The sequence below is a fragment of the Dipodomys spectabilis genome, unplaced genomic scaffold (assembly GCF_019054845.1).
Source record: "Dipodomys spectabilis isolate Male_0828 unplaced genomic scaffold, ASM1905484v1 ptg000144l, whole genome shotgun sequence".
NCBI lineage: Eukaryota > Metazoa > Chordata > Mammalia > Rodentia > Heteromyidae > Dipodomys > Dipodomys spectabilis.
This window is the reverse complement of record NW_024870821.1, coordinates 1,900,115-1,927,473: the sequence shown is the minus strand read 5'-3', so window position 1 is coordinate 1,927,473 and position 27,359 is coordinate 1,900,115. Positions and strand designations below refer to the sequence as shown.

The window sequence follows — 27,359 nt, the reverse complement described above, 5'->3', positions numbered from 1 at the left end:
TCCCTGACTTCCTTCAGCTCTTTGTTAATGGATTCCATGAATGCCTTTAGTGATCTTTGTGTGTTCTCTACCTGGTCTCTCAATTCCTGTATTACTCTTTGATTAGCTTCCTCCCGTTCGTGGGATTCCTGCAGATCTCTTTGAGTGTTCTCAGCCTGCTCACGCCATTCCTCCCTTTCTCTTTGAGTATTCTCAAGTTGTTCACGCAAATCCTGTATCAGTTTTTGAGTAGCTTCCTCACGCTTATGATATTCCTGTATAAACTTCTGGGATGCCTCCTCTCTCTCCCTGTCACGCTCATACAGAGTCCTTTGTACGTTGTCAAACTTTTCATTTATCATGTTTGCCAGCAGTGTTTGTAGAGCTGTTTGGGAACTCTCCTCTGGATTATTCATTATCTGTTCTAACCCCTGATTATCATGATTGGGAATTGAGATACCCGAATTTGCCATTTTTCTTGTGTTTTTCCGGCTTACTCTGCCCATTTGAGATGAAGATAGCACCAGTTTTGTGCTAGAACACTATCTTAAGGCAACCATCAACCAAAGTTTGCATTTGTACAGTCAATAGTCTACAGATAGTGTACAATAGTCTACAAGAACTCTAACAACAACAGATGCTGGAGGGGATGTGGACAGAAAGGAACCTTACTTCATTGTTAGTGGGAATGTAAACTTGTTCAACCACTTTGGAAAGCAGTATGGAGGTTCCTCAAAAGACTCCACATAGAGCTCCCCAATGACCCAGCAATCCCACTTTTGGGCATTTACCCAAATGATCACAAACAAGGTCACACTAAAGCTACCAGCACAACTATGTTTATTGCAGCATTATTTACCATAGCTAAGACATGGAACCAACCCAGATGCCCCTCAGTAGATGAATGGATCAAGAAGATGTGGTATATATACACAATGGAATTCTATGCCTCCATCAGAAAGAATGACATTTCCCCATTTGTTAGGAAATGGAAAGGCTTGGAAAAAGTTATATTAAGTGAAGTAAGCCAGGCCCAAAGAAACATAGGTCCCATGGTTTCCCTTATTTGCAATATCTAGTATAGGTATGAGTCAAGCGGAAAAAGTCAGAGAATGTGATGTTAAGAAAACGAACCCTCAAATAAGTATTTTAATGTTTTTGTTTCTTTCATGCATGTGTTTCTAACGCATTTATAAGATTATTTCTTTGTTGCTTTGTATGTCCCTCCCCCACAGTGTAACCCCCGCTTTCACTATATTTGATGTCAGTATAACATGAGGAGGAGACGGGGACTAACAAGTCGTTTAAGGATTCAGGTGGACCTGTTGCAACAATGAGAAGTACAAAATGTCATGTCAAAACCAGCTTTACCATGTCGGTGGGGGGGGGGAGGGGGGGTATGATTGGGTGGGGGAGAGGGGGGAGGCTGGGAAGGGAGGTGAAGGGTAAACAAAGGAGGAGGCTGCAATGCTTGGTAAGAAATGTATGCATTATCCTGCCCATGTAATTGTAACCCCTCTGTACAGTATGTTCTCAAATAAAATAAAATTAAAAAAAAATAAAGTAAGGAAGTGCTATAGTTTTAATAGAAACTGTGTAGATAATAAAGTCAACTATTTACTCTGCTGCTTTACACAAAGATTTTGCAAGTTCTCATTAGTAACGTTTCTAAACTCTGAAATGTAGATACTTAGTGGTATATGTCTGCTACCATGAATCTTAACTATTTTATAGAAAAGAATTATGACCTGCCTAACAGACCTAGTTTGGGCATATATAAGCAAATACCCAAAATTAAATACATTTCAAACATTAAAACTTTTAACAAACCTTAACACTTGCTGTAGTGTTCATTATGACAGGTCCCTTGTATAGAATACTTGAATTCCGCCTCCTACACTTCTCTTGAAATATAAATATCTGGAATTATTTTTTATTTATTTTTTATTGTGAAAATACTGTACAGAGGGGTTACAATTACATGGGCAAGATATTCAGTACATTTCTTATCAAGCATTGTAGCCTCCTCCTTTGTTTCCCCTTCTTATCCCTTCCCAGCCCCCCCTGTCCTCCCCACTCACTCCTCACCCCCTCCCCCACACCAAAGTTGTAAAGTTCGTTTTAAACATGACAACTTGTACTTCTCATTGTTGCAACGGGTAAACCTGTATCCTTGTTTAAATGACTTGTTTTTCCCCTTCCCCTCCACAAATTATATCAACACCAAAAACAGTGAAAGCAGGGGTTATAATATGGGGGAGGGACATACAAAGCAACTAAGAAATAATCTTATAAATGAGTTAGAAACAAATGCACGAAAGAAAAAACACATTTAAATACATATCTTAGGGTTCATTTTCCTAACATCAACTTATCTGACCTTTTCTGCTTGACTCATACATATACTAGATATTGCAAATAAGGGAAAACATGGGACCTATGTTTCTTTGGGCTTGGCTTACTTCATTTAATATAATTTTTTCCAAGTCTTTCCATTTCCTAACAAATGGGGCACTGTCATTCTTTCTGATGGAGGCCTAGAATTCCATTCTGTATATATACCACATTTTCTTGATCCATTCATCTACTGAGGGCCATCTGGGTTGGTTCCATATCTTAGCTATAGTAAATAATGCAGCAATAAACATAGTTGTGCTGGTAGCTTTAGTGTGGTCTTGTTTGTAAGCATTTGGATAAATGCCCCAAAGTGGGATTGCTGGGTCATAGGGGAGCTCTATGTGGAGTCTTTTGAGGAACCTCCATATTAGTTTCAAAAAGAGGTTGAACAAGTTTACACTCCCAACAACAATGAAGTAATGTTCCCTTCTGTCCACATCCCCTCCAGCATCTGTTGCTATTTTCCTGGGGTGAGGTCGTATCTTAATGTTGTTTTGATTTTCCTTTCTTTTATGGCTAGGGAAGTTCAGTAATTCTTCATGTATCTATTGGTCATCCTTCTTTCTTCTTCACAGAAGTTTCTCTTTAAGCTTTTAGCCCACATATTTATTGGTCATTTTTTTCTTTGAGGATTTGTTGTTGGGGGATTTAATTTTTTGAGTTCCAAGTATATTTTAGGTATGAGAGCCTTGTCCGTTGTATGGCTAGTGAAGATCTTCTCCCAATCTGTGGGCTTTCTATTGATCTTGCTAGCTATGTCCTTTGCCATGCAGAAGCTCTGCAACTTCATGCAATCTCATTTGTCCAACCTTTCTTTGATTTGTTGTGTTTCCGGGTCGCTATTAAGAAAATTTCGGCCTGTGCCAAAGAGACCTAGGGTTTCTCCTATTCCATCCTGTAATGTTTTCAGAGTGTCTGCTTTGACTCCGAGGTCTTTGATCCATTAGGAGTTGATTTTTGTGCTTGGTGATATGTAAGTGTCTAGTTTAGTTTTCTAGAGGTAGTTAACCAATTTTGCCAGCACCATTTACTGAAGAGGCTGTCTTTCTTCCATTCCATTTTTTTTTAGTTCCCTTATCGAAGATTAGATGGCTATAGTTCTGTAGGTTCATTTCTGGGTTTTCAATTCAATTCCATTGGTCCTGAGGTCTGTTCTTGTGCCAGTGACAAACTGTTTTGATTACTATGGCTTTATAGTAGAGTTTGAAATTTGGTATTGATATTCCTCCAGCAGCATTCTTTCCGTTGAGGAGCGGTTTTGCTATTCGGGGTCTTTTATAGTTCCATATGAATTTTTGGATTTCCTCTTCTATTCCCTTGTAGAATGAGGTTTGAATTTTGATAGATATTGCATTGAATTTGTAGATAGCCTTGGCAAGTATTGCCATTTTCACGATGTTAATCTTTGCAATCCAGGAGCTTGGGAGTTTTTCCCATTTTCTAAGTTCTGTTTTGATCTTCTTTTTCAAGTTTTTAAAGATTTCATCATAGAGGTCCTTCACTTCTTTGGTTAAGTTAATTCCTAGGTATTTTATTTTTTGTGGGGCTATTACAAATGGAGTTGCTTTCCTAATTTCAGCCACACTTTTCTCATTGTTGAAATACAGAAAACCATCGATTTTGGGGGGTTAATTTTATACCCTGTTAATTTGCCAAAGTTTTGAATCAGCTTGAGTAATTTGGGAGTGGAGAAGATTATGTCATCTGCAAAGAGGGAGAATTTTATCTCTTCTTTCCCTATTTGGATCCCCTTTATGTTTGCATCTTGTCTTATTGGTGTAGCTAGGCATTCTAATATTAGATTGAAGAGAAGTGGAGAGAGTGGATGTCCTTTTCTTGTTACTGAGTTAAGAGGAAATGGCTTTATTTTTTCACCATTAAGTATAATGCTGGCTGTAGGCTTGTCATATACAGCCTTTATTGTATTGAGGAATGTTCCATGGATTCCTAATTTTTCCAAAACCTTCATCATAAAGGGGTGCTGGATCTTGTTGAATGCTTTTCTGATTCTGTTTAGAAAACCATGTGGTTCTTATCCTTGCTCCTGTTGATGTGATGAATAATATTAATTGATTTGCATGTATTGAACCAGGCTTGCATCCCTAAAATGAATCCTGTTTGGTCATAGTGTATGATTTTTTGGATGAATTGTTGAAGTTGATTGGCCAAAATTTTGTTGAGAAACTTTACATCAATGTTCATCAAAGAAATGGGTCTATAGTTCTCTTTCTTTGATGAGTCCCTGCCTGATTTTGGGATGAGGGTTATGATGGATTCATAAAATGTGTTCGGTAGTGAACTTTCTCTTTCAATTTCATTGAAGAATTGGAGGAGTATTGGTGTTAGCTCTGCTTTGAAGTCTGTGTAGAATTCCTCTGTAAATCCATCTGTTCCTGGACTTTTTGTAGCTGGGAGTTCTCTTACTGCTGTTTCTATTTCAATGCTTGATATGGGCCTGTTAAGATGGTTTAACTCATCTTGGTTTGGTTTTGTCATGTCAATATTTGCTAGGAAAAGCTCCATTTCTGCCAAGTTCTCATACTAATTAGATATAGTTTTGAGAATTATCCCCTTATAATGTTCTGAATCTTGGTTGTTTCTGTGCTGATGTTTCCATTCTCATCTCTGAATTTATTTATTTGGTGTGTTCTCTACTTTTTCTGATAAGATTTGGTAACGGTTTGTTAATTTTTTCAAAGAACCAAATCTTTCTTTTGTTCATTCTTTCTATAGTTTTTTTGGATTCTAGTTCATTTAATTCTGATTTAATTTTAATTATTTCTTTCTGTCTACTGGATTGGGGTTTAGCTTGCTGCTCTTTTTCAAGGAAGTTCAGATGTCTTATTAAATTGTTGGTTTCATATCTCTCCAATTTGTTGATGTAGGAACTCAGAGCTACAAATTTGCCTCTGAGTACTGCCTTTACTGTGTCCCAGAGGAGCTGGTAATTTGTGTGCTCATTTGTGTTGAATATCATGAAAATTTGAATTTCCTTTCTAGTCTCTTCCATGACCCACTGGTCATTCAATAGTGTTTTGTTCAGCCTTTGTGTGTTACAAGACTTTCTTTGGTGGCTTTCGGTGTTGAGTTCTAATTTTCTTCCCTTGTGGTCAGAGAGAATGCATGATATAAATTCAATGTTTCTGAATTAGGACAAGTTTGCTTTGTGACCTAAAATGTGGTCTATGTTAGAAAATGTTCCATGTGCTGCTCAGAAAGTAAACTTCTGAAGCTGCTGGGTGAAATATTCAGTAGATGGCTGTAACAACTAGTTGATCTGGGCAGTTGTTTAGATCTGCGGTTTCTCTGTTGAGGTTTTTCCGAGTTGATCTATCTAGTGGGAAGATTGGTGTGTTAAAATCCTCAACAATTAATGTCTTTGGATCTATGTGGGATTTGAGGGAAAGTAGTGTTTATTGGATAAATTTGGGTGCTCCGTTGTTTGGCGAATAGATATTTAGAATTGTAATATGCTCCTGAAGGAGAGGTTCCTTAATTAGTATGTAGCGACCTTCTTTATCTCTTCTCACAAATTTTAATTTGAAGTTATTTTATCTGATATTAGGATTGTAACTATCGACTATTTATGGGGGCCGCTTGCTTGGTAGATTTTGCTCCAGACTTTAACATTAAAAATGTGTTTGTTTTACTGGCAAAATGTGACTTCTGAAGGCACCAGATAGAAAGATCTTGTTTTTTAATCCAACTAGACAGTCTATGTCACTTAATTGGAGAGTTAAGTCCATTAATAATGAGAGATAGGACTGAAAGGTATTTGGGAGTTCCTGCCTTGTTATCCACCTTCTTGGGGCTCCTAAAACTGGGTTCTTCCTATGGTTCTTGGATTCTCAGTGTGGGTGCAGTTTCTTGGCCTTTATTGCGGTCTTGTTGGTTTTCTATGTGTAGGACATCTTTAAGAATCTTTTGTAGGGCTGGTTTGGTGGAGATGTATTGTTTCAATTTTTCTTTGCTATGGAAGGTTTTTATTTGGCCTTCAGTTATGAAGGAGAGTTTAGCTGGGTAGAGTATTCTTCCTTGATAGTTGTTTGTTTTTAGGGCATGGCATAGATAATTCCAGGCTCTTCTTGCCTTGATTGTCTCTGCTGAGTAATCTGTGTAGTTTCTAATTGGTTTCCCTTTATAAGTTATTCATCTTTTCTCCTTCACAGCTTTAAGGATATTTTCCTTGGTCTGAGTTGATCCTGTGTGGATTATAATGTGACAGTGGGATTTCCTATTCTGGTCTGGTCTATTTGGAATTCTAAAAGCTTCTTGTATCTGAATAGGCCTATCTTTTTGCATGCTTGGGAAGTTCTCTGCTAGGATCCTATTAAACAAATTTCCTAGACCATTAACTTCTGTTTCTAGGTGCTCCTCTACACCCATTATCCTCAGATTAGGCCTTCTGATGGTGTCTTCCAAGTGTTGGATAGATCTATCATATTTCTTGGACTTGGCTTGGATGGTTGTATGTTCTTTCTCTATAATATCTAGGCTGTCTTCAATCCTCTAACCTACTGTCAAGGCTTTCTACTTTAATTTTAAATTCTTCTCCTTCTAATTAGTCAGCTTTGATGGCTTCAAATCCTTTGTTGCAGCTTTGTTTTAGATCTTGAATGAACGTCTTTACTTCCTTAATTGGGTGTTCAATGTTTATTCTAAAATCACGTAGTTGATTGTTTATGGTTTCCTTGGACTCCCATTCCTTCTTTTGGGTTCCATTCAGCATTCCCTTTGTGGTCTCCCTGACTTCCCTCAGCTCTTTTTTAATGGCTCCCATGAATGCCTTTAGTGATCTTTGTGTATACTCATCCTGCTCTATCAATTCCTGTATTACTCTTTGCTTAGCTTCCTGATGTTCATGCCATTCCTGTAGTTCACTTTGCGTGTTCTCAGCCTGCTCACACCATTCCTGCCTTTCTCTTTGAGTATTCTCAAGCTGCTCACGCAAATCCTGTATCATTTTTTGAGTAGCTTCCTCACGCTCATGATATTCCTGTATAAATCTTTGGATTGCCTCTTTTCTCTCCCTATCACGCTCATACAGAGTCCTTTGTAAGTTTTCAATCTTTTCCTCCATTGACCTTTTGTTTGCCTCCTCTGTTTCCCTATCACGCTCATACAGAGTCCTTTGTATGTTTTCAATATTTTCATTTATCATGTTTGCCAGCAGTGCATTATTCATTATCTGTTCTGTTTCCTGATTATCATGAGTGGGAGTGGAGATACCCGGACTTGCCATTTTTCTTGTGTTTTTCCAGCTTACTCTGCCCATTTGGGATGAAAATAACACCAGTTTTTTGCTAGAACACTTTCTTAAGGCAAGCATCAACCAAAGTCTGTATTTGCACAGTCAATATTCTGCAGATACAGTCTAGTTCAACAGATACATCTATTCAACTTTTAACAACTATATATTAATGGGGTTTGAACCACGAAGAAGAATTTGGTAAACCAGAAATTATTAGGTTTAGGGAGAGATGTGGGTTAACAATAGGAATAGAGTGATGTGGGAATGTACAGGGAGAGTTAACTGAGTCCTAATCTCAAAGAAGGAAATAAGTTGGATAGTATGAAAGTAGAGAGCGAAAAAAAAGAAGAAAGGAAAGGGAAAAAAGTGACCAAGAAAAATAGAAAAGTAAAAATTTAAAATATGAAGCAGAAAGGAATACAAACTATTCAGAGAAGAACGTGCATATAATGAGAGACAGGGAGGAATATAAAGGAGATGTGAAAAATTTAAAAATAAAAATACTTAAAATATTATGTAGGTATAAAGAGGTAGTACTGCTATTAAGGATTTTAAGTCTAAGAGGTTTTTAATTGAGTAATGAATTTGTGGATTAACTGTGTACACAATGGGGAATAAGGTCTACTAATCGACTACGGGTTTATCTGAGGATGTGCAGAACAACAATTAAATCACATAAAGAAGAACGAAAGAGAAGAAAAGGTGAAAAGGATAAGAAAGAAAGAAGAAAAGATCAGAAGTTCAGTAGAGCTAAACAAAAAACAAAAAGAATTTTTTTTAAAAGAAAAGAAAGAAACACGCACACACACATATACCCCTAAAATAAAAATTATAAGAGGAAAAAAAGTTACTAGAAAACAATTTTTTTCAAAAAAGGTAAAAATTAAAAGTTTAAAAAAAGTTTTAGAAAAAATTTTTTATAAAAGGTACCAAAAAAAAAAGAAAAAAATTTTTTGGTAGGGGTCGGAAAAATCATGTATCACCCTTATGTCCATAACCAGCCTCTTGTTGGAGTCTCTGGTCTGCTTGTGGTGTTTGATTTTCCTGTGGCTTGGTTGGTTTCTTAAGTCAGTTTGTTTGAACAGGCAGAAAAATGCTCTGCTTTACCCAGGATTTTGTGATCCTCCTCCCAGATTAGTTCAATGGAAGGGAGATATGCTTTGAGTATCACAAAAGAGGGAGATGGCTTTTTCCTCAAGTTTGGAGATGCTGTGATGAGGCTAGGTTCTGGGTAGAGTTGAGGACTTTCAGGAAACATTAGCTTTTCCCGGGGGCTAGTTTGTGAGAAACTCACAGAGCCCAGCCTGGAGCCACTCTCCGGGTTTATGTTTACTGAATTTCAATTGATTGTCAAGGCTGCTAAAGGGAGGGGCAGCCTCTGGCTCTGATTACCCAGTGAAGAAAGCCACTCCTAGGGCTGGCGCCCGAGCTGAGTGACTTTTCTCTGGGTGGAGCTGAGTCTGCCAGGTCAGCTTAGGTTCTTGTGACCTGCGAAATGACTCCAGTTTTCTTCCAAGGCTTAAGTTGGAGCTAGCAGCTCCATCGAGCATTGTCAGTATCCAAGATGGAGATCTCCAGTACTGGAGGGTGAGGGAAGGCCTTCCCTCCTCTGCTCCCTGAGAAGCAGAGAGGAAGCATCATATACACTAAATTTGGAATGATACCGAGAAGATTAACATGGCCCCTGCTTAAGGATGACAGGCAAACTCCTGTCATTCCATCGCCTAAGTTGTTAGGAAATGGAAAGGCTTCGGAAATAGATTATGAAGTGTAGTAAGCCAAGTCCAAATAAACATAGGTCCCATGGTTTCCCTAATTTTCAATAACTAATATATGTCTGGGATAAGCAGAAAAGATCAAAAGCTATGAGCATATGACCAGATAAGATTATGTTAAGGGAAATGAACCGACGTTAGTGACACAAGTGGTTTTTTCTTTCTTGCTATTGTTTCTCACATACTTATAACATACAATGTGTTTTTTTTTTTTTTTTTTTTTTTTGCTTCTTTATATGTTCCGACCCCATGTTATAACACCTGTTTTCACTGTATTTGAGGTTGGTGCGCCTACATCTTGTCTATAGTCTCTTCTAATTTGTGGATGAGAAGAAGAAAAAGTAAATGCTTAAATAGGGATACAGGTTCACCCATTGTAACAATGAGATGCACAAGACACTATGTTGTAAAATGAACTTTACAATTGAGGCAGGGGAAGGGAGGAGGTGAGTGGACTTGTGGAGGTGGAAGGGAAGGGATAGTAGGGGAATAATAAAGGAGGAGTTAACAATGCTTGTTAGGAAATGTACTCATTGCCTTGCTCGTGTAACTGTGACCCTTCTGTACAGCATATTTGCAATGAAAACATATAAAAATGTTCTGAGATGGAAGAGTTTATTTCCTTTATTTCACTCATAATATCGTTAAGAAATTAGTGAAAAACACTGATATGAAGGTATTTTGAATAAATGTGTGTGGGCACATGCACATGTGCCAACACACTTGCATGTGTGTTGGCATGCTCAGAGTTTGAAATCAGGGTTTCAAGGTCTTGCTAGTCCTTTTTGCTCTATTAGTGAGCTACTAAATGAGCTACATCTCCATTCCTGGCCCTTTGCTAGTTCATTAAAATTTTTGAAAAATAATCTTATGAATTTATTTTACCCTGATAGGCTTCCAACTGTTATCCACAGATCTCAGGCTCCTGAGTAGATATCCCCAGTAGTAGGATTACAGGCGTTATAAACCAGCAAAAGGCTTTCAGAATAATGTATAAAGTAGAAGAAAATTTACTTCACAGGGGCCTGTTTTATCATCTCCTACTTTTAAAACATTTTGGATTGATTATATGTGAATTTATTTCGTTTTGGAATTGTTAAAAGACAGTAAGTGTTGATATTTAAAATTTTAGTACATTTTAAAAAGGATACTGGAACTGTGGGACAGAAGAAATATGCTTCTCTTTGTACCTCAATTTATAAGCTCAGTTCTGTGCATGATAACCCAATGTCACCAAGACATTGTATACTATTATTTCTTGGACAATATGAATATTGAACTGAGAGTGTCATAGAATGAAGAGATTTTATCTACCTTTTGTGTATTGCTGAAAGACTTTTGGAAACTTTGACTCATTTTCTTCCTCACTCACTGTGTCTTTGGGCCATACACTTACTGCCTTTAATTACAATTTTTTCCAACACTAAAATGGTAATAACGTTAGCATTATAGCAAATGTTACCTTAAGAATGAAAGGAAATAACACTTGTGAAATACTTAATATAAACTTCTATGGATGAGTTTGAGTTTAGCCAGCAGTCTTTTTTAAATACTAAATAAAATGTGATAAGTAGTACAGAAACCATTACATGTAGTGAGCAACCAGAACTAATATCTATTGACCATGCTCTGCTTCCAAGCAAGCCAGTTGGATAACTTCTCATGCTGTAAATCAAACTGGTTATCTTATGTCTTGTTAGAGTAAAAATACCAGAGACAGAACGATGAAGTTATCTTGTAGACTGAGATGAAATCCATATGAAAATGTGTAAAACTGATAAAACATAAAAGTATCTGACCAGTATAATGTGTTTTATAACATTTAAGTTACATCGCAAAGATAAAGAAGACCTAGAAGAATGAATTCTTTTTCTGTTGTCCTATCATAGGTCCTTAGATGGATGAACTCTTACTCATTCTTATATAGGCATGATCTGATGAGAGGAACTGTATTTTTTGTTTGCTTCCTTCCATTTATTCGTCAGTTTGAAATTTGAACCACTGGGACTGAAAGAAACCAAGGGAAATTAGACAAACAGGCTTTGGAAAGAACAATCAATGTAAAATATATGAATTACAGCCTTGTAAAAGGTCTAACTAAATTGAGTTATATAGTCACAAGTGTAAACAGAAAATGATTTAAGCAATACCATCTTATTGAAAATTGAAAAATGTTAGGAGTTGCTACATTTTTTTTTCTTTTCTACCTTCAATTAATTATTGATCTGGTTTAAAGAGCTTAAAGATGAGATTAACAAGGAAATGGATTAAAAATGGACAAAAGGTCTGAATAGACATGTTCTCCATAAAGCCCTGAAAAGTGCCTGTGGGTTTACAAAGTTGTGTTTAATACAACTTCTATGCTGGCTTAATGCTTTTTGAGTAGAAGTCATTCGAGAAATATAATTCAAAATTACTATGATACTACTTCATAACTATTATAACTCATAAAAAAAATCAATGGAACCAGTTGTGGTGGTAAAGGCTTGTAATTCCAAGCATTTAGGAGGTTGGATTTAAGTCTAAGGCCAGTTTGGGTTACTGCAGATAGTATAAACCTGCCTTTTATTACCTTTGAACAAAAGGTAATAATGTTGGTGAGTGGGGAGAAAAGGAAATTTTCTACATTCTTAGTTAGTATTCTCATTGTAGAAACTAGTATGCAGGTTTCTAAAGAAACCCAAAGTTGAAATATCATCTGACCCACCAATCATGTGATTATTTCTCACTGGGTAATTCGTAAATATATCTATAGTTCATTCTTATTCACAACAGCCAAGATATAAGTCAGAGTTCAGTGTTCAACTACAGACTAATAAAGCAAATGTGATACATGCACAAATATCATCATCTGTTTCATCCTTAAAATAGCAAGAGACTTTCCCATTTGCCACAACTTACAATGACCTGAAAGTTGTAAATGAAGAAAAATGTTGTGTTCTGATCTTTGTAAACACACACACACACACACACACACACACACACACACACACACACACACCTCAAACATTAAGACGGAATTTTTTTAAAAAAATTAAAGCAAAGTGTAACTTCTGGGGCATTTAGTTCACAATGTAGAAGATAGTGGATATACAGTATGACCAGGTATAGAGTTGTAATGTACAACATGAGGATACAGGGGACAACACTGGCCTTACATAGGAAGGAAACTAAGTAAGTAGGAGTTGTTCTTCCTAGGGGAGCATTATTGTGTACATCAAGTATAATCTTAGTAGATAAGCAAAATAACTCAATAGCTATGCACATATGACCGTATAAGATGATTCTAAATGAAATGAACTCCAAGATATGTTCTTTGTTGTTGTTATTCTTAATGTACTACATGATTTATTTTTATCTTTTTTGTGTTTTCCCCACCTATGGGTTATCCCCAATAGTCACTCTATTTGATTTTGATACATTGGGTATTGTAAATATGTTGAACTAAACTGGGGAAGGGAAAGGGAAAAAACAAAATGGTGAGACAAAGGACAAAGGGGGAACCTCTGCAACAGTGATACTCACAAGACAATATTTTGGAAATAATCTTGGGAGGTGCATTGGGAGCGAAGAGGGAGAAAAATGAGGGAAGGGGAAACAAGTTAGAAAAGAAATAAATGCATTACCTTACTTATGTAACTATACCTCCTCTGTACACTATCTTGAAAATAAAATTTAAATAAAAAATAAAATATATGGGAGTAGCAATACAGTCGATGGGACTAGGGGAAATTCTGTACTACAAAAAGAAGAGTAGAACAACTGTGGAGAGCAGCAATTTAACATAGGAAGTAATAAACTAGCATACAGATTTTCAGCCTTATGTCAGTCACTAGAAAGGGAAAACAAAATGCATAATCAGCAAAATAATAGAGATAAAATAGAAAATTAAACAATTGAGGTGAAGAGATGACTTGGACCAAGAATAACAAATGACACAGTTAGGAAACAATAACAAGATGGTAAGTTTAATAAATATTAAATTAATTCTATTAAATGTAGTTTACATCACAATTTGTTAGAATGATAATTCACATCAGAGTTTGGTAGTATATAATTTTAATAATATATTAGTTATTATTGATTACTTCATATTGAATGTTTAATATATAATTTTAATTTCTGCCAGGTATAGAAAAGAAAAAAATGAAACTTACTTTAATAATATATTTCATGAATTGTGAAATTAGAAGCATTAGAATTTAAACAAATAATATATCATTATTGTTTCATTTCTGCAAATTAATGTAATAATTCAAAGTATCTTGTACTCAGCACTCATTTTAATATGAAATAATAAATTATTGCACATGTCTCAGTATTAGGTGGAAGATTTCAGCATTGTGGTGAAATTCACACCACACAATATAGGAGGGATTACTCATCTCATCTAGCTTAAATGGTGGAAATTTGAATTCTACATGCATGTTAAATTCCTGCTCGGTGACATCTAAAAATTATATACAATCATATACACGAGGACTATTTCAGATTATACTTAAACGTCATATTCATTAATTAAATTTTTATTATTTTGTACCAAATGAGTAGATGATAATGTATCTGTGCCAGATTATTCATATTGAGGCTTATTTTATATTTCTGACATTGTTTCTCCAGTTGGTTTTAATTTTCCATGAGGGGTTCAGTGTATTATATTGGATATATGAAAGTAAACTGAATGTTTATTTCATTAATCCCTTGCATCTTGTCTAATCCCAATATAATTTATCTATGTGTTTGAAGTAATGAAAATAACAACAGATATAAGCAAGATAAATCAGTCTTTAGTCGACAAGTATTTTCACATTTATTTTGATAGTTGGTCCTCTTTTACACTACAGAATATTACTCTTGGGAAAATGTGCTCCATGCTGGCCACAACTGCAGAATATTATGGTTTGATCTATAATAAGAGAAGGAAGGAAGGGGACCTTCCTTCCAAAATTCTGCTCCCTGGGATGTGAGCTGCTTTATGGTCCTGAATTGGAAATGAACATTTTTCACAGTCAATCTTGAAAAGCCATCTTGATAGACCATTTCTGTAAGTGCTTACAGAGGATTATTGATGCCTTTGCAAGGATGCCAGATTGCCTCATTTTGGGAAAATTTAAACAGGAATTTAGTCAGCTGTTTTTTGAATGTTTAGGAGAAAAACCTATTGACCCTAGGTCAGGGGACCACTGGGACCCAGAGAATCTACTACCTTGAATAGTAATCCTACACTTCTAAAACAAAAAAAAAAAAAAAACTACACCAAACAAATAAACAAAAACTCCAGTAAGCACAGCCAGTCAGGGCTGCTATCACAGCTGACACGAAGTCAGGGAAAAACAGAAACTGAAAGTCATTTAGCTGATGAATATATTTTTAATGAGGCAGACTCAAATGAATCTCCAGAGAGAATGTCAGAAAGACTGAACAGAGAAACTAAAATTGGTTACACAAAGATTAAAAATTAGAATTCCTTGTAGAACAAATAAATCATAGAAAGCCTGTATATGTAAGAACAAGACAGCAGACCAAATTCCAGAAATCCACATTTTCTTAGAGGTCAGCCTAAAAAATTATCAATGGAAATCTTTGAATTCTTAAATATTTGACCACATGTGGATGAAGGCTGAAGAGTGAAAATGTCATCACTCACATTAAGAAGTAATCAAGCAAAGATTTGTAATAAAAAGAGAAAACAATTATTCCAAAAGTGGGTCAAATTTGTTTTGATGTAACATTTCTTGATTTAGGTGCTAGCAATTTCCATACAATTGATTCAGTCCCACAGCTGAGTTGATACTGACTGTTGTATTCCTACATGAACTAAAAGAGAAAATTTACAAATGTCTGATGAAATGAGTTGAAGGTGAAGTGTTCTATTAGTGATATCTGAGGTTTAGACACAAGTGAAGAGGTGGATTTTCTTTTCTAAAAATCCCCCATTTTTAGCCTGGGGCCACTGGCTCACAGCTGTAATCCTAGCTACTCAGGAAGCTGAGATCTGAGGACTGCAGTTCAAAAACAGCCTACGAAGGAAAGTCCCTGAGACTCTCATATCCATTTACCAACCAGAAAAACAGAAGTGACACTGTGGCTCAAGAGATAGAGCACTCACCTTGAGTTGAAGAGCTCAGGGACAGTGTCCAAGCGCAGACTTCAAGCCCCTGGAATAACAATAAAAAAAATTAATATAACCAGTTCCTCTTCTTCTTGATCTTCTCTAAGTAGGATACATTTGATTAACTTCTATCCTACTGATTTGGTGGAGGTACATTGTTTCAAGTTTTCTTTGTCATGAAATATGTTTAAATATTCTTTAAATGTAAAGGAGAGTTTGGCTTGGGACCATATTCACGGTTGGTAGTTGTTTACCCTTACTGTTTGTAATACATCATGCCAGGCTCTCCTTTTTACCATATCAGCTAAGAAATCTGTATTTATTCTGACTGTATATCCTTTATAAATAATCAATCTTTTCTCTATGGCAGCTTTAATAATGCTTTCCTTGATCTTTATTGATCCTCTAATGGATTATGATGTGGTGGTGGATTGTTCAGTTCTTGAATTCTGTTTGGTTTCTAAAGGCTTCTCTTCTCTGAATGAGCCTATCTCTTTGGATGTTTGGCATGATCTCTGGTAGAATTCTGTAATAGGTTTCCCATTCATTTAGTTTCGTGCTCTTCTCCTTCTTGATACCTATCTCCCCGAAATTTGATCTTCTGAGTCTTGAAGTTCTGGCAAGATCATTTCTTATCTATTGGATTTGTTCTAAATGATTATTTCCTTTTTCTAATTATGCCTACTCTGTCTTTGACCCTGAGATTTTCTTCTATGTCATCTATTTCCTGTGGAGACTTTCTACTTTGTTTTTGATATCCCTGTATTCTAATTTGGTCAATTTTAGGGGTTCTATCTCTTTATTAATACTTTGGTTTAGGTCTTGTATGGACTTTGTGTACATTTTTGGGGGGGGAGGGGGAGTTGCAAGGGTTGTTTCTTAGCTGTGTCTTCTCTCATATTTTTAACGAGGCATCAATTTTAGTCTTGGACTCCCTTGTCTTCTCAGAATTTATTTATCTTTCTGTTTGTAGTATCCGTGAATTATTTTGCTAATCTTTGGTTGGTCTCATCTTGTTCTCAAATTTCCTTGTAGAGGTTTTCCATCTTTCCATTAATCACAATTTTCAGCTGTATATGTAACTATCTTCTAGGTCCTTGTAACTATCTTCAAAGTACTTGATTGTCTGTTCTAATGCCTGATTATTTACTGTGTGAATTATACTAGCTTGACATCACTTTTCTTGTATTTTTCTCATTTGTTCTTTCCATTTGGAGATTTTCTTTTTGGGGGAGCTATGATCTTAATAGATGACTCTCTATGTTCTTGGTTGATTTGTCAGGTGTTGGTTTGGTCTTCGGTTGTGATTTGTTTTTCTAGAATTAGGTTATTGTCTCGACCATTAATTGTAGGAGTAGAAATCAGTTGTGGTGAGATGTTGTGATGTTAATACTTGTGGTTCCAGTGACAGTTTGGACTATCCTATGGCCAACTAATCTTCGATAAGGGAGCTAAAATAATAGAATGGAAGAAAGTCAGCCTCTTCAGTAAATGGTGGTGGCAAAATTGGTTAACTACTTGTAGAAAACTAAAGCTAGATCCTTATATATCACCCTGCACCAGAATCAACTCCAAATGGATCAAAGACCTCAGAGTCAAAGCAGACTCTCTGAAAACATTACAGGATGGAATAGAAGAAACCCTATATCTCTTTAGCTCAGGCCGAAATTTGCTTAATAGAGACCCGGAAACACAACAAATCAAAGGAAGGTTGGACAAATGGGATTGCTTGAAGTTGCAGAGCTTCTGCATGGCAAAAGACATAGCTAGCAAGATCAATAGAAAGCTCACAGATTGGGAAAAGATCTTTACTAGCCATACAACAGACAAGGGTCTCATATCTAAAATATACTTGGAACTCAAAATATTAAATCCCCCAACAACAAATCCTCAAAGAAACAATTGCCCAATAAATAAGTGGGCTAATTACTTAAAGAGAAACTTCTGTGAAGAAGAAAGAAGGATGACCAATAGACACATGAAAAAATGCTCAACCTCCCTAGCCATAAAAGAAATCCAAATCAAAACAACATTGAGATACCACCTCACCCAAGTTAGAATGGCTATAACCAAGCACTCTAACAACAACAGATTCTGAAGGGCATGTGGAGAGAAGGGAAACTTACTTCATTGCTAGTGGGAGTGTAAACTTGTTCAAACACTTTGGAAAGCAGTATGGAGGTTCCTCTAAAGACTCCACATAGAGCTCCCCTATGACCCAGCAATCCCACTTTTGGGCATTTACCCAAATGTTTACAAACAAGACCACACTAAAGCTACCAGTACAACTATGTTTTTTTGCTGCATTATTTACCAAAGCTAAGATATGGAACCAACCCAGATGCCCCTCAGTACATGAATGGATCAAGAAAATGTGGTATATATACACAATGGAATTCTATGCCTCCATCAGAAAGAATGACAGTGCCCCATTTGTTAGGAAATGGAAAAACTTGGAAAAAATTATATTAAATGAAGTAAGCCAAGCCCAAAGAAACATAGTTCCCATGGTTTCCCTTATTTGCAATGTCTAGTATATGTATGAGTCAAGCACTAAAGGTCTGATAAGGTGATGTTAGGAAAATGAACCCTTAGATATGTATGTAAATGTTTTTTTTCTTTCATGCATTTGATTCTAACGCATTTATAAGATTATTTCTTTGTTGCTTTGTATGTCCCTCCTCCACAGTATAACCCCTGCTTTCACTATATTTGATGTCGGTAGAATTTGTGGAGGAGATGTGGAAAAACAAGTCGTTTAAGGATACAGGTGGACCCGTTGCAACAATAAGAAGTACAAGTTTTTATGTCGAAAATGAAGTTTACAACTTTGGTGCGGGCGATGGGGGGGAGGAGACTTGGGTGGGAGTGGGGGGTAGCTGGGAAGGGATGTGAAGGGTAAACAAGGGAGGAGGCTGCAGTGCTTGATAAGAAATGTACTCATTATCTTGCTCATGTAATTGTAACCCCTCTGTACAGTATATTCACAAAAAATAAAAAAATAAAATAAAATAAGTGAACTCATTACCTTGCCCATATAATTGTAACCCCTCGGTATGGTATTTTCACAATTAAAATAATAATAAAAAATATTTAGGCTCAAAATGCAAGTAAAATTTAGACCTACATGCTGAGTAAGAGATATGATGAATGTGAAATAGAGGCTTGCTATTAACATGATTATTCGGTCATATGTAGGTTTAGGATTAGGCAAGATGTTACAGTTGGGGTTAGGATGAGAAAAAGATGTAAGATTGTGTAAAACTGCAACTTATTTTAAGAAGAATGAATGACATCAAAGTTAGAATGAATGAAAACCAATGTCAGTGTTACTTTAAAAATTCTGATACCAGGGCTAGGATGTTGGCTCAGTGGTAGAGTGCTTGCCTTGCATTGCTGAGGCCCTGGGTTCGATTCCTCAGCACCACATAAGAAAAAAGCCGGAAGTGGCGCTGAAGCTCAAGTGGTAGAGCGCTAGCCTTGAGCTGAGGAGCTGAGGGACAGTGCCCAGGCCCAGAGTTCAGGCCCCACGACCGGACCCCCCCCCCCAAAAAATTCAGATATCATTTGGTTTAAAGTGTGAGTTACTGTTTTATTTCTTGTTAGTGTTCGGGAAGGATAAGCTTTAGGTTAAAATTTAGTTTTCCACTAAGAAGTAGAAGCAAAAAAAATGTGTGATTGAATTATATAGAGACAATTTTCCTTACATTAACCAGTTGGTGTTAATTCAGATTGAGATTATGATTAGGTTTCATGTTAAAGGGGGTTTAGGAAAGAGTAAAAAATGGATTAAACTGGTGGCTCACGCACATTATCCTCGCTACTCAGGAAGCTGAATTCTGAGGATGCAGTTCAAAGCCAGCCCAGGCAGGATAACATTTTACATAAGTAATCTGCAGGAATATTTTCTAATCAGAGAGAGAGCTAGCACAGTGACAATATGGGTGATACTTGTTGCTCGGTTATTTTATTCTCTTTCTTCAGTGAGGAGTTCAGAAGAAATCCTGAGTTTAATGTTTTACAGATATAGTTCAGGATTTCTTTTTCATGAATCAAACATGGGAAAGAACTAAATGCAACCTCACTTAATTAAAAAAAAGAATAGAAGCTATATTTATTTATATTACTGTGCATGAAAAAATTCTGGAGATTTCTGGATAATTCAGAGGGCCCCCATGCAGAAATACAGGACAAGACAAAAGTAAAACTCTTTTTAAATTATAATAGCTTATCATTGATGAAAAGTTTTAGTGGATGTCTTTCCTTTTTATTTCTTTTTTGCCAGTTATTCAGTGCTGCAGCAAGGCTATGCCTTGGAGCATTTTTCACGTCACCGCGTGAAGCTCCATTTCTGTAGTTCCTGTGGGTGTGGGTGCCTCCTAAGAAATGGGGGGCCCCTAAGAAATGGGTCCCTTTCCCTTGCAGTGGATGTGCAGTGAGTGGATGTGTTTGCATGCTTTCCAGCATTGCCAGATGAGACCCACCCACCCTGCCCGTCTAACTTCCTTGTCTCTGTTGCTCCATTTCACCCAGGAGCTGGCAGGCATGGGGCTAGAGTTGAGACACCTGCTGTCCTCTCCTCTGCTTGCTGTGCTGGTACTGGTGTGCAGTGGTCCTAAGTATGTGGGCCATCCCAGGGAGACTCTGTTCTGGGGTCGCTGCCTGCCCCCATGGGTGTGGGGTGGGGGGACAACATGTTTGTACACTGCACAATCCATGGGAGAAGGAAGGCTGCACATGCAGTCCGCCCCTTTGGGGCCAGGCAGCCCAGCCTTGGTTCACATAATCAGTCTTTAAGGCAGTCTGGGAACTGGAGCCATGTGCTGGCCACTCTGCCAGCTGGCTGGTGACAGCTGCAGCAGCTCAGCAACCTGGAGCCCCTTCAGCATCTCTGTGGACCTCCATTTTATGGTCCCTGTGGACTCAGGTACAAGGCAATCCCTGCATATGCCCATCAGTGATAGAGAAGCCTGTACTTGTAGTGCACCAGCTGCAGCACCGGGGACCCGAAGCCCCTTTGGCTTTGCTGTGTAACCTCCTCCATTGTCCTTCTAGTCCACATGGGCCCAGCCTCTCAGTGCCATTCTGGGGATGCTCCGTTTGGAGGCAATGAGCTCACCTCCTAGCCTCACTGGGCTCCAAAGCAGGTAAATGGGTCTGGCGTTGGCAGTGTAGGCTGCACAGATAGAAGGCAGGAGTTAGAGTCTGCCTTGCCTTCCCTTTTGGCTTTGGCACCTGAATCTGGGTTGATTGGTTTGGTCACTGATGGAGCCTTGTTGGCTACAGCCCACCGCAACAAGTGCTGCACATGCTGCAGCATCAAGGTTTCCTGAACCCGCTTCAATGTCACCACACAGACTTTTGATGGGTCTACATGGGCTGCTGTGGATTTCATCCCAGGACTCCCATTAGGAAGTGCCACTCCGCTTCGTGATACTGCAAGCAAGAGGTGCCACATATAATTTCTACTTTCTAACATTTTCTTTCATTGAGATAAACAGAATTGGGAGATATAAATAAGTTTTAAAAACATAGGTCCCGTGGTTTCCCTTGTTTGCAAGGACTAGTACATGTCAAGGACAAGCAGAGAAGATCAAAAGCTATGTACGTATGACCATATGAAATGATATTAAATGAAATGTACCACAAGCTAGAGACAAAAGTGTTTTTTTTTCTTTCTTGCTTTTGTTTTTAATATACTTATAAGGCACTATGTGATTTTTTGTAGGTATAATCCCTGGTATAATCCCTGTTTTCACTGTATTTGATTCCAGTGTTCTGCATCTTTTATATACATTTTTGTAATTTGGGGAGTGGAGAGGTTATAGCAGAATGCTTAAATGTGGATGCAGGTTGAACCACTGTGACGATGAGATGTACAGGACACTGTGTCGAAAATGATTTTATAATGTCCGGCAGGGGCCAAGGAGGGAGGATTTGGAGAGGTGGGGAGGGAAAGGGTAGTAGGGGAAAAACAAAGGAGGAGGTAACAATGATCAATAGGAAATGTACTCATTACCCTACTCATGTAATTGTAACCACTCTGCATAGAATTTTTACAATAAAAATATTTTAAAAAAACCTCTGCCTTGTGTAGATTTCCAGTGTTGCCCTCAGCATTGCATTTTTTGCCTTTTCTGACTGAGGTTAGGTCCAACTGCCTAGTGGATCAGTAGTCTTCAAGGCATCTTGGTCCTGAAGTGGGACTTCTATTATCAAGTGGTGGTTGGAACCAGGCCAAGGACACGACATAACCACTTCCAGGACATGGCTTCTTCACTCCCCATGCAACTAGGATTGCAAACAAAATTTCTCTGAATTTGACTCCAGAAAACAACCACTGATCCAAAATGCAAGTTCACCAAACACCTCCCCTCCTCCCCCCATTCCCTCCAATCTCCCTCCTTCAAAGTACAAAATAATTTTGCAGGTTTTGTCAAACACACAGATTGCCCACCACCTCCCCTGGTAAACTAGGTTTCAAGTCACCAAGTTATGTAAACGGTTAATGCCGCACTCATTATTCTGGACAACATCTTCAGGTTGTTTGATACTTTAATTTGTTGGTGGTGGTGGTGATGGGAGGGCCTGAACTCTGGGTCTGGGCGCTGTCCCTGATGAGCTAATCAGCTCAAGCCTATTGCTCTACAACTTGAGCCACAGAGCCACTCCATTTCTTTCTGCTTATGTGATGCTGAGAAATTGAACCCAGGTCCTCATGCAGGCAAGACAAGCACTCTACCATTGAGTCTCCTTCCCAGCCCTAATATTTAATTCTTTAAATTTTATTTTATTTTTTTCAGACATGGGGTTTAATGTCAGGACCTGGGTGCAAACATATCCCTGAGTTCTTCAGCTCAAGGGGAGCCCTGTACCACTCGAGCCACAGTGCCACTTCCTGTTTCCAAATAAACGTCTTTCAGATTTCCCTGCCAGGGTTTGCTTTGAATGGTGAATATTTAAATTCTATTTCTTCTACATGTTTATTGGAATATTACAGCTTATCGGAAATTTAAATTTTTCTATAAACCTTTGTCTTCAAGTAATACAATTGCATTAAATATTACACTCAGAATCTATTCTGTAGTACATCCATTTTGAAATTATTATGTTAATATGAAAATCTTATAGAAAAATCCCATTAAAGTCCATATGGGAAATATGCTAATTTTAGCAGGCTTGAGTCTCCTTCCTATTTATTTATTTATCTTTTTATTAATTATTTTATTGTGAAAATAATGTACAGAATTGTAACAATTACATGGGCAAGATAACGAGTACATTTCTCATCAAGCATTGTAGCCTCTTCGTTTTTTTTCCCTTTCCCATCTGTTCTCATCCCCCACACTGTACAAATACCCACTTCCCTGCCCCCCACTCTTGCCGGCCAAAGTTGTAAAGTTTGTTTCTATATAACGACTTGTACATCTCATTGCTGCAATGGGTCCACCAGTATCCTTATTTAAAGGATTTATTTTTTCCCATCCCCTCCACAAAGTATACCAACATCAAATACAGTGAAAGGGGGGGGGGTTATACCATGGGGGAGGGACATTCAAAACAACAAAGAAATCATATTATAAATATGTTAGAAACAATCGCATGAAAGAAAGAAAAAAAAACATTTGAATCCTTATCTTCGGGTTCATTTCAACTAACATCAACTTCTCTGACCTTTTCTGCTTGTCTCAGACGTATACTGGTTATTTCAAATAAGGGAAACCGTGGGACGTATGTTTCATTGAGCCTGGTTTATGTCACTTAATATAATTTTTTCTAAGACTTTCCATTTCCTAACAAATGAAGCAATGTCATTTTTTCTGATGGAGGTATAGAATTCTATTGTGCATATATACCACATTTTCTTGATCCATTCATCTACTGAGGGGCACCTGTGTTGATTCCATATCTTACCTATGGTAAATAAGGCTGCAATATACATAGTTGTGCTGGTAGCTTTACTATGGTCTTGTTTGTGTCCATTTGGGTAAATGCCCAAAAGTGGGATTTCTGGGTCATAGGGGAACTCTATGTGGAATCCACTGAGGAACTTCCACATTATTTTCCAAAGTTGTTGAACAAGTTTACATATCCATTAACAATGCAGTAAAGTTCCCTTATGCCCACATCCCCTCCAGCATCTGTTATTAGAGTGCTTGATTATAGCCATTCTAACTTGGGTGAGGTGGTATCTCAATGTTGTTTTGATTTGCATTTCTTTTATGCCTAGAGAGGTTGAACATTTCTTCATGTGTCTATTGGCCATCGTCCTTTCCTCTTCAGAGAAGTTTCTCTATAATTATTTAACCCACTTATTTTCTGGTCAGTTGTTTCTTTGAGGATTTGATCTTGGGGGATTTAATTTTTTGAGTTCCAGGTATATGTTAGATATGAGATCCTTGTCCGTTTTATGGCTAGTGAGGATCCTCTCAATCTGTGGGCTTTCTATTGATCTTGCTAGCTATGTCCTTTGCCATGCAGTGGCTCTGCAATTTCATGCAAACCCATTTTTCCAACCATTCTTTGGGTTGCTGTGCTTTTGGGTCTCTATTAAGAAAATTTCAAGCCGGGCGCTGGTGGCTCACGCCTGTAATCCTAGCTACTCAGGAGGCTGAGATCTGAGAATCGCGGTTCAAAGCCAGCCCGGGCAGGAGAGACCGTGAGACTCCTATCTCCAATAAACCACCAGAAAACCGGAAGTGGCTCTGTAGCTCAAGTGGTAGAGCGCTTGCCTTGAGCTGAAGAGCTGAGGGACAGTGCCCAGGCCCAAAGTTCAAGCTCCACAACTGACAAAAAAAAAAGAAAAGAAAAGAAAAGAAAATTTCAGCCTGTGCAAAGGAGACCTAGGGTTTCTCCTATTCCATTGTTTAAAGTTTTCAGAGTGACTGCTTTGACTCCCAGGTCTTTGATTCATTTGGAGTTGATTCTGGTGCAGGGTGAAATACTAAGGTCTAGATTTAGTTTTCTACAAGTAGTTAACCTATTTTGGCAACACCATTTACTGAATAGGCTGTCTTTCTTCCATTCTATTTTTTTAGCTCCCTTATTGAAGATTAGATGGCTGTAGGTGTGTAGGTTCATTTCTGGGATTTCAATTCTATTCCATTGGTCCTGAGGTCTGTTCTTATGCCAATACCAAGCTGTTTTGATTACTATGGCTTTATAGTAGAGTTTGAAATTTGGTATTGATATTCCTTCAGCAGTGTTCTTTCCGTTGAGGAGCGTTTTTGCTATTCGGGGTCTTATTGTTCCATATGAATTTTTGAATTGCCTCTTCTGTTTCCTTAAAGAATGAGGTTGGAATATTGATAAGTATTGCATTGAATTTGTAGAAGCCTGGGGAATTATTGCCATTTTCACCACATTGACCCTACCAATCCAGGATTATGGGAGTTTTTGCCAATTTCTAAGGTCTGTTTTGATTTCCTTTTTCAGGTTTTTAAAGTTTTCATTATAGAGGTCCTTCACTTTTTGGGTTACGTTATGTCCTAGGTATTTTACTTTTTGTGGTGATATTAGGAATGGTGTTGATTTCCTGATTTCAGCCATGCTTTTCTCATTGTTGGCATACAGAAAAGCCGTTGATTTTTGAGGGTTAATTTTATAACCTGCTACTTTGTCAAAATTTTGAATCAGCTTGAGTAATTTGGTAGTGGAGTCCTTGGGATTCTTTATATAGATGATCATGTCATCTGCAAAGAGGGAGAGTTTTACTTCTTTCCCTATTTGAATCCCTTTTATATTTCCATCTTATCTTATTGCTGTAGCTAGGCATTCTAATAGTAGATTAGGCACTGTCCCTCAGCTCTTCAGCTCAAGGCTAGTTCTCTACCACTTGAACCACAGAGCCACTTCCGGCTTTTGTCTTTTTGCTTTTGTGCTATTGAGGAATCGAAGCCAAGGCCTCATGCATGCAAGACAAGCCCTCTACCACTGAGCCACCTTCCCAGCCCTTCTCTTCTTTTTCTAATAACATTTGCTAAGGGTATGTCGATTTGTTATTTTTTCGAAGAACCAACTGTTTTGTTGATTCTAGTTTTTATGGATTCTAATTCATTTAATTTTGATTTAATTTTAATTATTTCTTTCCATTTACTGGGTTGGGGTTTATCCTGCTGCTCTTCTTAGGGAGGCTCGCATGTCTCATTAGATTATTGATTTCATATCTCTCCAATTTTTTGATGTAGGAACTCAGAGCTATACACTTGCCTCTGAGTACTGCCTTTCCTATGTCCCAGAGGAGCTGGTAATTTGTATGTTCATTTTTGTTGAATATTATGAACATTTGAATTTCGTTTCTGATCTCATCCATGACCCACTGGTGATTCAATAGTTTGTTGTTCAGTCAACATGTGCTACAGGACTTTCTTTGGTGGTTTTGTGTTGAGTTCTACTTTATTCTTGTGGTCTGAGAGAAATCAAGCTATAACTTCAGTGCTTTTGAATTTGGATAAGTGTGCTTTGTGACCTAAAATGTGGTCGATTTTTGAAAAAGTTCCATGTGCTACTGAGAAAAACGTGTATTCTGATGCTGCTGGGTGAAATATTTGGTAGATGTCTCTCAAATCTAGGTGGTCTATGGCGTTGTTTACAGCTGTGGTTTCTCTGTTGAGTTTTTGCTGAGTTGATCTATCTAATGGGGATATTGGTATGTTAAAGTCCCCAAAAATTAATGTCTTTGGATCTATGTGAGATTTAAGAGAAAGTAATGTTTTTTGGATAAATTTAGGTGCTTCATTGTTTGGCAAATAATGATTTATATTTGTAATATCATCCTGAAAGAGAGATCCCTTAATTAGTATGTAGCGCCCTTCTTTATCTCTTCTCATTAACTTTAATTTGAAATCTATTTTACCTGACATTAAGATTGCAACTCCTGCCTGTTTATGGGGGCTGTTTGCTTGGTAGATTTTGTTCTAGCCTTGCACTTTCAAAATGTGAAGGCAGCAGATAGAAGGATCTTGCTTTTTACTCCACCTAGACAAGCTATGTTGCTTAATTGGAGAGTTAAGTCTGTTAGTAGGAAGATAGGACTGAGAGGTGTTTGGGAGTTCCTGCCATCTTATGCACCTTCTTCGGGGCTGTGCCAACTAGGTTCTTCCTATGGTTCTCGGATTCTCAGTTTGGGTGTGGTTTCTTGGCCTTTATTCTTGTCTTGTTGGTTTTCTCTGTGTAGGACAGCTTTAGGTATCTTTTGTAAGGCTGGTTTGGTGGAGATTTATTGTTTCAGTTTTTCATTGGTAAGGAAGTTTTTTATTTGACCTTTGGTTATGAAAGAGTATAGCAAGGTACAGTATTCTTGGTTGATAGCTATTTGTCTTTAGGGCTTGGGGTATGTCATTCCAGGCTGTTCTTGCTTTAATTGTCTCTGCTGAGAATTCTGATGCGATTCTAATTGGTTTCCATTATATGTGATTGATCTTTTCTCCTTGACAACTTTAAGGATCTTTTCCTTGGTTTGACTTGATCCTGTGCTGATCAAAATGTGGCGGTGTGATGTCCTGTTCTGGTCTGGTCTATATGGGGTTCTAAAAGCTTCTTGTATCTGCATAGGCCTAACTTTTTGCATGTTTGGGAAGTAATCTGCTGGAACCTGTGAAACAAATTTCCTAGACCATTAACTTCTGTTTCTAAGTGCTCCCCTACACCCATTATCCTCAGATTAGGCCTTCTGATAGTGTCTTACAAATGTTGAATTGATCTATCATAGTTCTTGGATTTGTCTTGGATAGATGTATGTTCTTTCTCTATAATATCTAGGCTGTCTCCAATCCGTGAGTTTCGATCTTCTTCATGGTCTAACCTACTATAAATACTTCTACTTTGTTTTTCTTCTAGTTAGTTG

At 37.6% G+C, this 27,359-nt stretch overlaps 1 non-coding gene across 1 annotated transcript; it reads left to right on the top strand.

Moving 5' to 3' along the window:
* The first annotated feature begins 9,256 nt into the window (after window positions 1-9,256).
* On the top strand, window positions 9,257-9,361 carry LOC122117585. The gene has a single exon (XR_006149209.1). It is a non-coding gene; the product is annotated as a U6 spliceosomal RNA (small nuclear RNA).
* Window positions 9,362-27,359: the final 17,998 nt, after the last annotated feature.